This window comes from Clinocottus analis, unplaced genomic scaffold (assembly GCF_023055335.1).
Source record: "Clinocottus analis isolate CAN_PGR_092001 unplaced genomic scaffold, fCliAna1.0.p SCAF_24, whole genome shotgun sequence".
Classification (NCBI taxonomy): Eukaryota; Metazoa; Chordata; class Actinopteri; order Perciformes; family Cottidae; genus Clinocottus; species Clinocottus analis.
In genome coordinates this window covers 4,722,834-4,737,102 of record NW_027175976.1, presented here as the reverse complement: position 1 = coordinate 4,737,102, position 14,269 = coordinate 4,722,834, and positions in this window count along the sequence as shown.

The window sequence follows — 14,269 nt, the reverse complement described above, 5'->3', positions numbered from 1 at the left end:
ATTAGCTCCCGACGCGTCGATGCTAAAGCATGACATTTAACACGGTCGGCTGAGGATGTGGCGTTCCACACCAGAGCGGCACATGTTGGTCTTCAACTGCAAATAACAACCTGACCCCCCCTCCCCCCCCACACACACACACACACACACACACACAACCCCCTGTAGTTTAGCTGTTTATCCCTACGTGGAGCCGGAGTGCAGCCGTGTTCACGCCCCCGTCAGCTCTTCTCGAAAGGACTTTGATTTGCCGCTAATGGCCTCCAATCAAGGGGCGGAGAACATCTTGAAGATGATCAACGCAGACGAGAGGCACCTGGGACGCACTTCAAGTGGCGTCTGAACGATGTGATATTTCAGTTTTTCGCTGCTGTTTGTCAATACGAACCCCAATTTGTCCACACTCGACTTGATGAAGGCACGTGCGCGTGACGAGGCGGCACAGAATCTCAGATAGACTCTCAACTATTTCATTTTCACCTCTTTATTCAAAATATAGGTTGTTGTTTGTTTTTTTTTACAAAATGACCCAACGCACGGACCATGAGAAGAAATCCTGCGAGCATTTGAAGTTGCGTGCGCTGTGTGTTGAAGCCCGTCCACTGCGTCAGACGCACTTTAACGGAGACTCTCTTGGCTCATTCATCCCTGATCATTAAGTCATCCATTCATCCATTCATCCACCCGACCCCGCAGACTCTCCCCATTGGTCGGACGATGGGGCCTCAGCCTCGACGCCCCGGCATCAGACCTGATCTCAAAAACAGCCTTTCTTCCTCCTCACCTGCCTCCTCCTTCCTCCTCCTCCTCCTCCTCCACCCACTTCTCTTCCCTCCTCTTCGCCACTTCCTCCCACGCTCAGCCTTTTGTTGACTCTTGTCCAAAGTGAGCGTGCTCTTGTGTGTGTGTGTGTGTGTGTGTGTGTGTGTGTGTGTCAGTGAGCCATTTCAACCATATTTCCCCCTATACTTCACTTTTGTCATATTGTTTTCTGCCCTGTAAGGCGTTCGGGAGCTGCAGGTATACACGTCGGCCGCCATGTTGGATTTGGCCGGCGGGAGAGAAACGAGGCGAATGTGTTCGCCGTCACCGTGAACCTTGAAGTAGCACGGACTCGCTGCTTCCCATCGGTTCCTCCGGGATTCTAAATATATGTGATTTAGATGCAAATATGCAGCGGGAGTGGGCGTACATCTCTCCTCGCTCTGTTTCGGAGAACAAAAGAGGTGTTGGCAGGGTTTGAAAGTTGAAACTGTGATCCGTCTTCGCGTCGCTGATCGGCGACGCGAAGGCGGGACGAGCGGAGCGGCGCGTTCACGTAATCTTTCGGTTACTTCTGGTTTGCAAGAACCGCACAGCAGAATGGTTAGCATCATTAAATACTAGAATTAACTGATTTGTCTTTGTTCCCCTCTCTCTCTCTCTCTCTCTCTCTCTCTCTCTCTCTCTCTCTCTTTTTCTCTCATATTGAATTCTCTGCTCACTCTGTTTTCTTTTATTATTGGAATTGAATTCTCTATCTGCGTTGGCAGCTTTTCTCCCTCCCTTCCTACCCCCCCGTTCCTCTCAGCAATTGCAGCAGACTCCACGGCAGAAATTAACCCACCAATTTCTGCAAAGCACAAACACACTCTGCTCATCAGCGGGATTCACACTTGACTGTTGCCATGGCTCTGCGGATCTGCCGATGTCTTTCTGTCAAGGCCAGAGTGTTTGACAAAGATATTGTCTGGAACGATGATTCACTTTGCACTCAATAGCCAGGGTATGAGTGTGTGAGTGTGTGTGTGTGTGTGTGTGTTTGTCCACCCTGTCAAGGGAAACAAGCATATGAAAGTTGAACACAATGTCTTTTCTCCAATAAAAGAGGATTAGCTGAGGATTTGGCCTTCAAAGCCCTGCGATGATGTCCTGTTCAACTCGGCTACCGCTCGATACGCGCGACTCACGCGGCGCGAACAATGCGGGGCAGCACTCTTCGTTCCCGACCCCCGTCTCCCGCGACGTGTCGACGGTTGGAAGCGGCGCTCTCGGATTCCTGTTGAGAATCTCGCTGGCAGACATGAAACGTGGCGTTTTTTCCTTCTTCTCGTCTTTGTTGTAAAAGGAGGCAATGTGGCTGTTCCGCGCGGTGCCAGAGGACGCCCACGCGGCCCATGTGTTCCCGTTCGCTTCTGTTGTACACAAGATGCACGCACGCACGCACACACATACGCACACGCTTTCAGCACGCATGAAATTCCTACTCTGCAGATGAATCGGTCTCCATGGTGGGAGTTGATACAGTGAAGACTTATGAAGGTATCCGTCGTTTTATCTGACCGGCTATGTAAGTGTGATGTAATGTCTTTGCCCGAAAGAATTATTAAGACAATCCAAAAGGGGGGAAACAAAGTGAAGTATTAAAGTGTCATTGAAGAGTCAACACATAACGTGAGTGACACGAGGAACGGCACACACATGAAATACATGCTATTAAATGCTTGACTAATGCTCTTTTTTTTCTTATTATTCGAATGCACAGACGTCTGGTCACTATCTTTTGTCCAGGAGGCAATCAATAGCTCTCATATAAATTCTTCCCCGAGTTAGCGCTTGTTTATTTTTTGTATGAATGTGTAATATTTGGCCTCCATGCTCTGAGAGCAGTTCAGTTTGTTTTGCGCAGGTTATCAACAGAGCCAATCTAAATTGTTTGCCGCTTTTCAATTAACTCATTTATTCACTTCAGCACCTTTTTTTTTTATTTTGGGGTGTGGGGGTGGGGGGGTGGGGGTATTTTTAGGCTATTCCAATCCAATTAAAAGCAGAATGTACCTTCCTAAATCTGAGCACACTCCATTCTCCGAGGCCGACTCGCCCGAGGTGGATGGCGGAAAAATTCCAATATATTCTATTCCAATTTTGGTTAACTAAATTTGTTCATGTGTCACTCAGCGCGCCGCGTCTCTCACTGCGCGCTGAGTTTCTTTACAGAGCTGCTCCTTCTATTTTAATGCGAGACGAACGTTGGAAACATCACACCCTGTGCTTTGAGAGATCTACTCCAGTCTTCAGATATGATTATCTCACAGGAACACATGATGCACCCTTCATAATCGCACCGGAGAGACACTCGGTAGATGATCCTGCTGCGTGAGCACATTATGAAGGAGAACTGAAACTTAATTGTCCCGACAAAAAAAAAGAAAAAAAAGAAGCTTAACTATGTTTTTTTCTTATGTAAAAAAGGGATTACAATGAAACCCTGGAACAGAGCATCTTTATGCTTGAACAGATGGCGTCCTGTAAATTCTCCTGGTTCTCTGTATCCGACTGATACGCAATGAACTGATGATCCATCCCCGTGCGCAGACTACACATCAATTTATGGGCGAAAATTGCTCTGAAAGTGTTGCTTCGCTGTGGCTTCAGGGTGACCGGACCGTCCCAAAGAGTCCAGCGTCACGAGCAGTGGTCCCAAATCCTGAATCCTCACCCGTCTCTCCCACAGACGAGCACTATTGCATCCGCGTGGCCCACGTGAATCATGGCTGTTGTAGTTTTTAGTGCTGCGACGCGACGACCCCATGCACACCGCTGTGGGTTGCCAACACGATCCAAACAGAAGAGTTCACTGTCATTAACGCTGTCCATTGTCACGTCGTGTCATGTACTGGAGGCCACGTCCACTGCGGCCCAACCCCGCAACGCCCATTTGCAGAATTTCCCCAAATATCTGTCAAAGTGCGTGTTTTCTGACCCATTAAGGGTTAAACGAGGGTGTGGGCGTGGGGAGGGGAGGGAGAACATGTATCCTGCTGTTGTTTACCTCTCCGAATGCATCCCCAACGCCACAGCCAGCCGGTTCATCTGCCCCCGGTGTTTAAAATAACTGCCTCGCCGTGCGAGAGCCATCGATCTCAAGCGGGTCAATCTGGAAAAGCGCAGGTGACGCCGCGCAGCTGGACACAGATGAGAACTGCGCTAAAGCTCTCGGGCATAATCAAACACACATTTCTCTGCAGAGAACCCCCCCCCCCCCACGCCCGGCTCCCCCAAAACAAGATGTGATTGGTCTCGTTCAGAGCGCATGTTCTCGAAAGCTGCCCCGTTTGGAGGTCAGGTATCATTTATTCGCCGTGACTCATTTGCCGAAAGCGCAAATTCCTTGAAAGTATGAACTCGTGTCAAAATGGATGTTGCTGCGCTCACACTCGCACCCCCACAATCCCGCTGCTGGTTAGCCCACACACACACACACACACACCGACACACACACACAAGGCATGCACGTGCAGATTGTGTGTGGAAGCGAATGTTGTTCATGCATGTCTAGTATGAGCTATGTGGAGAGGATCTTTGATCTCAGCCAGGCAGCCAACCAGCGTCTCCACTATTTGCATTTCGTCTCCTGGGTCTGTTGGCTTCTTGGCCCCTCACCAGCTTCAGATGCAGGTTACAGAGGTAGCCAGAGGGAGATTCCCACACATTCCTGTTTGTGAGCGAGTGTGTGCGTGTGTGTGTGTGTGTGTGTGTGTGTGTGTGTGTGTGTGTGTGTGTGCGAGAGAGAGAGAGAGGGAATGAAGGAGGCCAACCGAGAGTACCTGGGCACAGAAGCACATCAAAGTACGGCAGCCTGACAGAGAGAAATCGAGAGACGGAGAGAGAGAGAGAGACGAGTGCGGAGGGAGAACAAGCTTTGGATGGAGAGAGAAGGGGGAGAGAGAGAGAGAGAGAGAGAGAGAGAGACTAAGACGCGACCAGAGAAAGAGAGGGGGGAGACGGATTGAGTGAGAGGAGCAGGGAGTGGGAGAAAGAGAGTGAGGCCTCTCCAGGAGGTCACTGAGTTTCTGGATCTCCGCTCCTTTTGTCCCAGAAGCACATTCCATAGCAACAATCTGACCAGTCAGCCAGGGAGCCGCCAAAAATCAAAAGAAATATAGCGGGGTAAAAAAAAAAACCAACAACCTCACAGCACCACCTTGGACTGGCGTAGAAACACACGGTGAGCAGTTATTCCGCAGTACCGCTTCGGTTCCAGCATCGACTTCCCCAAAAGGCCGAATTGGATCAGATTATTTGGATTTCCATGGCTCGTATTCAGCATTTGTAACTCCCGGTGCCTTGATAGGATTACAGACGATCGCTCTTAGCTGATGTGTACTGTTCAAGCAGAAAGGTCATCAAACCCTCTCACGCTGCTCCTCAAATATACTCCAAAGAAGTCCAGCGTGGCTTCAGCGTATCACATGAATGCCGATGAGCGGTATGTAAAGGGTTAAATAGTTGCCCCTGGGTTTGATTGATGGAGTTCATGGTTTTGAGGTTATTTCTTCCCTGAGTGTTTGGGTGGAGAGCACAACTGTAAACCGCTAATAATAGCTCAGCTTATTTGATATACTTTTGGATATTGTTTGATTGACATAAATTACCGCCTCGCCTGTTAGAACAAGGACGGTGTACTTTGTTAATGCCCCAAAGGGGAAAAACAGATTATTTTTTTCACTGTTGTTGAATACTGCGTTCTCCCGCACACACACCACACACACACACACACACACACACACACACACACACACACACACACACACACACACGCGCACCAACAGGACTTCTGCACGAGCTTCACGTATGTAGAGATGTCTGAGAGGCCAGAATGGAGTCGAATCAGGACGTTTATGACCGGACGCTTTTAAGAGGAGCCAGTTAACGAGCTCATTGCCAGCTCATAAAAAAAGGTGAGCATTACTGGCACCGTAAAGAAATGCAGACATGTCACGGTGAAGACGAAGAAGATAGAGGAAGAGCGCTGTAGTTCCACAAGGAAGTGAACAGATGATGTAACGTTTTGCCGATGTTGAAAGAAAATTGCAAATGTTTTCTCGGAAAAGAAAATGCTCTGCGGCCCACCACAGACGCTCGCTAAGCACCAGACACCCGACACCAGGACACCGGGATGTATTCAGCTTTAAGAGACAGGTGCGTACAATCGCCCCCATTCTCAAGAAAGAACTCAAATGAAATTGTGCAACGGGTTTTTTTTTGGGGGGGGCGGGGGAGGAGTTCCCTGAGAATGAGATGCAAACAGATCGGATTTGCGGGCTGAGTGGAGTGGCCCTTTAAGCTGATATTTTCCGCCATGCAAATGAGTGCTGCCTAAACACAAGGATTCTAGAAATTACATATTGGACGCCCGATCCCACCGCCCTTAACGCATTTCCTTTGCAGACCAAAGTCAGGGAGTTTGCTCTTGTTCCCGTTGGTAATTTGAAATGTAATTACCCATCATTTTAGAGTGCTTCAGGAGCCTGACACCTACATCTCCTCCTCTGTCTTCCCCCCCCTACTCTCCATCTCTCCGGCTGTTTTTGTATGCTGCTGGAGGATTGTGTGTTTTCCACCCCCACACATTTTTGAGCACTACCCCTACCATTACCTATGTAAATGAATTGGGCTCAGACAGGCGGTGCACAGAGCCACCTCTCTTACGCTGCCGTGACTAAATGAGTGCTTTTTTTTTTTTTTTTTTACATGCACACAGATTGCCAGATCGTACCCGTACCGCGCTGGCGTTCAGGAGAAGCCGTCCCTGTGGCTGCATCTGCGTGATCGAGCATGGCAGATATGTGCGGTGACAAGTGTTATTTCCTATTGGAGGGGCATTCATTATGTGCATGTGAGCTTTTATGCTAAAGACACACTCGTGAATGAAAGCTGTGCTTCCGGGCGCCGCGGCGCATGGAAAAAAGTATTCAGATCTTTTACTTCAGTGAAGGTAGTACAGAGTAGTACAACTCAAAGTCCTGCCTTCACGTATCAAAAGTTCAATTACTTATTTTGCATTGTATAGCACATTTCAGAATCATGTCTATTATGTTACTGGATTCTAATAATCAATGTGAGAATTACTTTCATGTGGCAGCCGGTGAACGTGGAGCTAATTTGAATCGCTCCGTTAACTGCTGGGTAGCTTCATTTATAATGATGCATCACCATTTATCACTTGAGTTGTATGTCGTATTCGTAATCTGAATCCGCAAGAATTCAGATGAAATAATCTGCATAGATTTAGTGTCGCAAAAAGTACATGTGTTTCAAGCATGAAGTGGAAATACTCAAGTACAAGTACCTCAAAATTGTCCCAATATTCTGATATCTCAGTAGTCCGACAGCCGTTATCTAAAGAGACAAACCATTGCTCTGAAGGCCCATTGCACCAAAATATAGCACATTATTATTTCCCCTTTGGGCATGTACATGTATTGATTATTGGATTAGAAAATACACAACCAAGCCTAGCTTTTAGTACAGTACAAAGTAAATGTACTTAGTTATATTACACCGTTGATGACAATGTGATACACCTTCTGCAGCTCAAATTCATTTTACTTTGTCGATTTTCTTGAGGAAGCAGCTGATGCTTCATTTTTTTTTACCTTCCACTGTGCAACCAACACCACATGTACTTCCTCATTGCAAAACAACCCCTCAACCTCACCGGCTCAGTGTTTCAAGATGAGCTATATTAGTTTGGAAAAACGTCCCCCGAGTATTACAGAGAAAAGAATTAAAAAACCACCAGACAATGAAATACTTCCAGCGCTCGCGTTACAGGTGACCTTTCCCGTGGTAAGATTAAATATCAACTTTCCGTGAGCAACGCCGCAGTCCAATCATTTGTAGCCGCGCGCTCGTCCGTGCGCCGACACGTGAACATTTCGTGTTCAGTTGTTGCGTTCATCAGACCAACACCTGGCGACACAACCAGCACACGAGCCCTCGGGAGTGCTTTTTAAAAATTATTTCTTCTTTAGCCGCGATCTCCAGTAGTTTGAAATTGTTATCAGCTTTGCGAAAGCCACCCACGCACCGCCGGCGACTCACGAGCCGCAGGCTTTTCAGAGTGCCCTTGCTTTTGTGTACACGTATTTACCGACTGGTAAAAAAAAAAAGGAAGAAAACGGTGATGAAATGCAGTCAGACAAACCTGCTAATGCTCCCTCCATCCTTCTCTGTCTCATGGTCAATGTTGCTTGTTAGCCTGAAGGCGGACGTGCTGAACCGCCGATAACCGGCCGCACCGAGCGAAGCTTCCCGTGCGGGGAGCTTCTGTTGCCATGTCCTCCCACGTGTGAGCAAGTCACCCTCTGGTCAATGTGCCTAAAAGATCAAGCCATGTCATTGTCGCCCAAAAAACATGGCCACCTTCTGCAAGCTTTGTGTGTGCGGCTGAACATGTTCCCGCGCGCGCCGCTAGCAAACGACAGCTAACGGTTGTAAATGTGTTTAGCGGGAATCTATCGAGACACCGGGGAAAAACTTCTACAGATGCTGGAACTAAAAGGTCCTCAGATATATATATATATATATATATATATATATATATATATATATATATATATATATATATATATATATATATATATATATTACAGGAATAGGTCAACGGTTGGGATTGAAGACTAACATAAAGTGTAATAAGATGGTGGACATCCTCTGTGGTGGCAATTTCCATTACGAACATCTCCCTTGTCGCCAGACTGGCACCGTTTTTGCACAGATGGATGCTGGCAGAACCGTAACTGTATTAAAAGTAGCCCGGAGCTTATTTTCCCCTCTTCACGCTGCCTCCATCTCTGCCGCTAAGCTCCCGTAATTATGCCGTATTTCTCTTCTTTTTTTTTTGCCCGGCATCTGTCACCTGTCAATCATCCCTCCTCGCCCGTTCAGCCGTGGTGCCAATCACCGCTCATTACCCGCCTCTTCTTACATCTGCTGCAGGCAAGAAACATTCAACTTCTATGTTGAAAAGTTATATTACTATAATATCCTTCTATCACATTTCAAAGCGTCCGCCCGCTGACATTCGGCCGAAGCGGGCCTCAACACGGTAATTTCTCCGCTGTTATTAGATCCAACCCCCTGGTGAGGGCCGCCGTCGACTCGCCCGCATTTATTCTCATCTGACGGCTTCTCAGTCTCGCGCAGCAGGCAAGTGCAAGATGAGTTTTGCTATTGTATTTATAACCCTGTTGCAGTGCAGGTTGCAGATCCTCCTCAATTTGACATTAGCGTTAGCAGAAGCACCTCTTTCCTCATCTGGTTTTCCACGTTTTCTTTCCATCTTTTGGCGACGTGTCGTGCAAAATAATCAACGTTAGACGTAGTATTTCTTTTTTTTTGTCGCCAATGCTTTGTTACACCGATGGCATCACAAGAAGCTGAGCCGTCCCTGCATGGCCCGGAGCTGCCTGTTCAGCCGCTAAGCCACCTGGTTGTGCACTTAACGGATAGAACTACCGCCATTACGAGCCACTCTGTGCCAAGCCACATGAGTCACAGGTGTTTAGAGCTCTTTTTCCCGAGGATGCTTTGCTACCCTTCTTAAGACGTGCGCCCTATTCACCCCCCCTCCCTCAAAAAAGATCTACTTCAGTTGACAGGGAAATGTGGGCTCAGCTTTTAATGGCCCTACACTGTGTGTGTAGGTGTGCACACAATTGATGCGTAGGGGTGTGGAGTGGTCAACTGATGAGGCACTGTGGAGGCTGAGAGCTCTGGAGAGTGGTGTGTGTGGGTTGGAAGCCTCCTCTCCCTCACAGCGAACACACACACAACAGACACACACACACACACAAAAAAAAGCTGGGGGAGGTGGAGGCAGCAGCGCTCGCTTCGCCGGCTGTCCATTGATCAGTGGAGAGGTTGGTAGACTTAAAAGATCAGTGTGGAGACTGGTGGAGAGCAGAGGGAGGGATGGAGAGGAGGATACCGGGGGGGTCCGGTAGGATGCGGCAGCGGCACAGATAAGAGACGAAGAAGGGGAGGGGAAAAAAGGTGGAGAAAGAAAGACAGACACAAGTGTGTGAAGAGATAGATGGGGGAGAATTAGAGAAGCAGATCACGGCGTCTGGGGTTGCCCCTGTTTTGTTTTTTTAACAGTCTGGAGGAAGCCCGCTGGTAAGCACTTGATGTTTCTGTTTCTCTGTGCCATATTTACATGTGTGTGTCTGGGTGCCTATTTGTATGCCTGTCTGCGTCCCGTGCTGCCCATGCTTCGCTGTTGAACCACTGCAAAGAGAGAGAGAGAGAGAGAGAGAGAAAGGGGGAGAGAGAGGGAGAGATGCCGGGCGTTTGTCTCCTTGGTGCAGCAGCAGCAGCAGGAACAAATCCCCAAAAGCTTCCTTTCCACTGCAGACAAAACCATTCAGTTCCTTATCTGGTCAATTAAAAACGGCGGCGCGCTCCCGCTGCTGCAGGATTCATTCAGACTGTGTGTGTGTGTGTGTGTGTGTGTGTGTGTGTGTGTGTGTGTGTGTGTGTGTGTTTAAGAAGGTGTCAGAGTGGGGAAATCTCACACACAGGCTTGCATGCATTTTGATATTCCCCAGTGATATTCCCCAGGTGCAGAGTGTGTGTGTGTGTGTGTGTGTGTGTGTGTTTCAGTGTTATCCATAATATGTGACTATTGTCTAGCATCCCTAAGCCCTAAAGTTTGATGATGGAGGTACCTCTTGTACCTCCTATGTTCCCATTTGGTCTTCACCATGAGGACATTGGATTTGGGGATATAATAGCTGCAGTCAATGCAGGTGCAGGTGATGCACTAGGTCTTTATGTGCAGGGAAGTGAAGCACTAAACCATCAGATGACCCCCCCCCCCCCCCCCCCCCACAGACTCACATCTGAGAATTAGCTCTTAAATATGATTTACGTCTGAAAAAGAACACAAAAAAAACACTAAATGCGCATGTGCGACGGCAAAAGGTAATGCAATATCAGGTTTAGCAAGGGGCTGTTCGTCGAATATCCGTGACAACAATGCCAAGGAAACCAAGAACGAGGATTCCACGAGGGTTTTATTTTTTAATTCAGAGAGCTCGCGCACAAAACTGCAAATATAACCAATCTCAAACTTATCTCATTCCCAACGGGAGCTCTTCCTCCGCAGGGATGAGCTGATCTTACTTTAATGAACTCGGCATCGATTTTTACGCAACACGCCTCTGAGCGCTGTACCTCAGCTCGAGCCACTTGTGTCTTGGGTTTCAAACACTCCAGTCCTCAGTCGGACCTGCGCCGCTGAGCCAGGCAGCACGCGGACGAACCCTTCCTTTCTGATATGGAGGCAACGCGCGTTGACGTGTCGCGCCGCGCTTCCGACCGCAAGCATCGGTATGCGTCTCCGGCGCGCGCGCACACACACACTTACACACACACAGTCTCTCTCTCTCTCTCTCTCTCTCTCTCTCTCTCTCTCTCTCTCTCTCTCTCTCACACACACACACACACGCACACGCTCACACACACACACACACGCTCCCTCACAACACTCTCATGGGGACATGCGGCCAGCCAGACGCAGCCACGGTAAGTGGAGACACTTTTCGGCACTTTACCTCCTCGATGGAGCTTTGAGAACTTCTCCTCTCTAGCATCAGTCTGCCGTTGTTGGTGAAAGGGGAAATTGAACACACTTTTGGTTTTATTTGATTCCCCCCCCCCCCATCTCTCTCTCTCTCTCTCTCTCTCTCTCTCTCTCTCTCTCTCTCTCTCTCTCTCTCTCTCCCCCTCTCTCTCTCTCTCCGCCGATCGCGGTCGATCCACGCAGATTGCGCAACGCGGCGTGTGATCAGACTGGAAAACGTGAGAAAAAAGCAATCGGGTGTAATTGTTTACGTATCCAACGCTGCTGTCGCTGACTTTGACCAAAGTGCAGCTCATCATCTCACTTATGCTTTTCTCTGGCCATGCGGGGAGCACATTTGAGTCTCTCCACTTGCAAAAAAAGAGAAGAAAGAGACATTTTTACGCTCCAAACTGTGTTTTTTTGTTTTGTTTTTTACCCAAAGCCTCATCTACAGTGTTGTCGAGCAGCCACTTTTATTATTCTTAAAGTTAAATGTGTTGTTACTTTGAGTGTGCTGCTCGTTCCCGTGTGTGTGTGTGTGTGTGTGTGTGTGTGTGTGTGTGTGTGTGTGTGTGTGTGTGTGTGGCGGGAGGGGGGTAATGCGCAAAGTGTGTGGTCTCCAAGCTCTCCACCCCCGCAGAGACGCACGGTTTGCGCGCACACACGCGCACTGTTGCGCGCTCCCGTCTGTCTGTCACGGTCGGGGCATGGGTGTCTCTGGGTCTCAGGAATGCGCCCGGTTTCTTTCCCCCTGTACTTCTTCACATTGTGGGCAGTTCGGGCTCTCAAAGCCGCTCTCCGAGCCGCGTCAAGGAAGCTGCGATCACTCCTAAACTTCCGGTTATCCATTTCAAAATAAGGGTCAAATGCGTTGTTTTTTTTGTCACGGGCATATTGTACGTTTTTGGCAGTCTGTTCGTGAACTAACAATGACTAGTATAATATTACTCAAAACAATGTATAATCTCCATTGAAAAGAGGGAATTGATCACATTCTCCATCAATATGTTGATCAACTAATATTTAATCTGTGATACTAACATCTAACTTCCCTTTAATCGTCTTAATTCGCCAGAAGTAAAAGTCTGGAGGCTAATATTGCAGGTGTGACATAGAATATCACTCACTTTTGGTTCTCGTCTTACTTTAATCTGCACTTGAGGATGCTTTTAATTTGAATGCAAAGAATCCGATAGTTTCGGGTTTGCTCCTGATGAACTGCAGCCAGCTTGACATCTGTAGAGGGAGGGAGTGGAGTGGGGAGGGAGGGGGGGGGTTCTTGTGTTTTTTGGTATGCAATCACCCAGCAGAGAACCCATGACTGAGGAGGAGGAGAAGGAGGAGGAGGAGGAGGAGGAGGAGGAGGACTAGGGTTGAGTTAGGATACATTCCTCGGCTTCCTCTTTACGTTAACCACATTATTTGAGCTGCTGACATGTTGCCTCCTCACATGACTTCCTTAAGCTCCCAGCTGATGCATTGCAACTGGACAAAGTGGTCAGATGACCTCAGCACTGACTGGTGTATGAGATGCCACCGGAAGAGAGGGCAGTAGGGAGAGGGAGGGGGGGCAAATGAAATGGCTTCTTCTCCACCAAGCTTCATGAAAACCATGAGCTTGACAAACCGGCTGACAAACAAACAAACTGGAAGCATAACCTCCAGGGCGTAAGTAAGGGACTGTATGAAAGGGTCCCCTATATAACACCAGCAACCCTCAGCATAACTAACCATCTGTTTCTGCCAGCATCTTGTGCAAGAAATTAACTCAAACCCAAATGTCTAAATCTAAAAAGACAAAAATTACCAACCCCCCCTCCCTACCTCCAGCAAAAAAAAAAAAAAAAAAACATAACCACACTCCCATTTTCCCCCAAACCATTATGCAGAGCCCTTAAAAGCCTGAAAATCATGAAAAAATGTTTTCTTTACTGTTAACAGCTCCTGTAAAACCAACAGGTGGTCACAAACAAACACACTCTCTCTCTCTCTCTGACGCACACTCTCTGTCACACACACACACACACACACACACACTAACAGTGACATTACATCTAACACCACAAACGGGGCCTTGCAGACATTTGCATAAAACCGGTGGCGCTCTCCCTGTTCCTCAGCGTCTGTCTCGGTGGAAGCAGTAATCGCCCACTCGCTAATGACGATTACTATAATGGACCGATTGTTGGATTAGAACTGCCAAAGTGCTTTTTAGCGCACGATCTGCATAATTGTTCGTAGCACACAAAGATACATCCGCGCCCGCGGGCTCCCGGCCGCCCATTAGCTGCTGCAGAAAGGAACAAAATGAGAGAATGATTGAGGAATGAGTCGCTCGAAGAACAGCCAACATGTGTGGGTGTTTTTGAGTGTGTGTGTGTGTGTGTGTGTGAAACGCACCAGGCGTCGACGTATTAAACATTGTTTTTAGATTTGATTTGTTGTTTGACTGATGCGAGCGCAGCTGTACAGAACGGGGGCCGGAAGTTTACTTTCAGGGGGCCCTCGAGCATACGTACGAAGGCGTCGAACCCAGAGCTTCCAGCTGCTCCTCCAGGCAAACCGGGGAGACGGGTGTGAATTTGAAGCAGGCTATTTGCGCCGAACGGCATTTTTTTTTTTTTTCATGAATTAAAAACGTTCAAAAGTAAACAAACATGATAATAATAATGTGGCAGTGCGATTGCAGCCGCAGTTCGAAACACTTAACTTGCAAAGTAGCCTCCACCAGGTCGTCTAGAGACGATATGATGTCATGTCGAAGCAACTTTTTTCACCAAATTCAGTGAGTTTAAGCAGTTTAAGACTTTTGCATCCTGGAAAGCAAAAACTCTCTTAACATCTTAACACATCAGTTGCTTTTCTCTCCCGTATCCC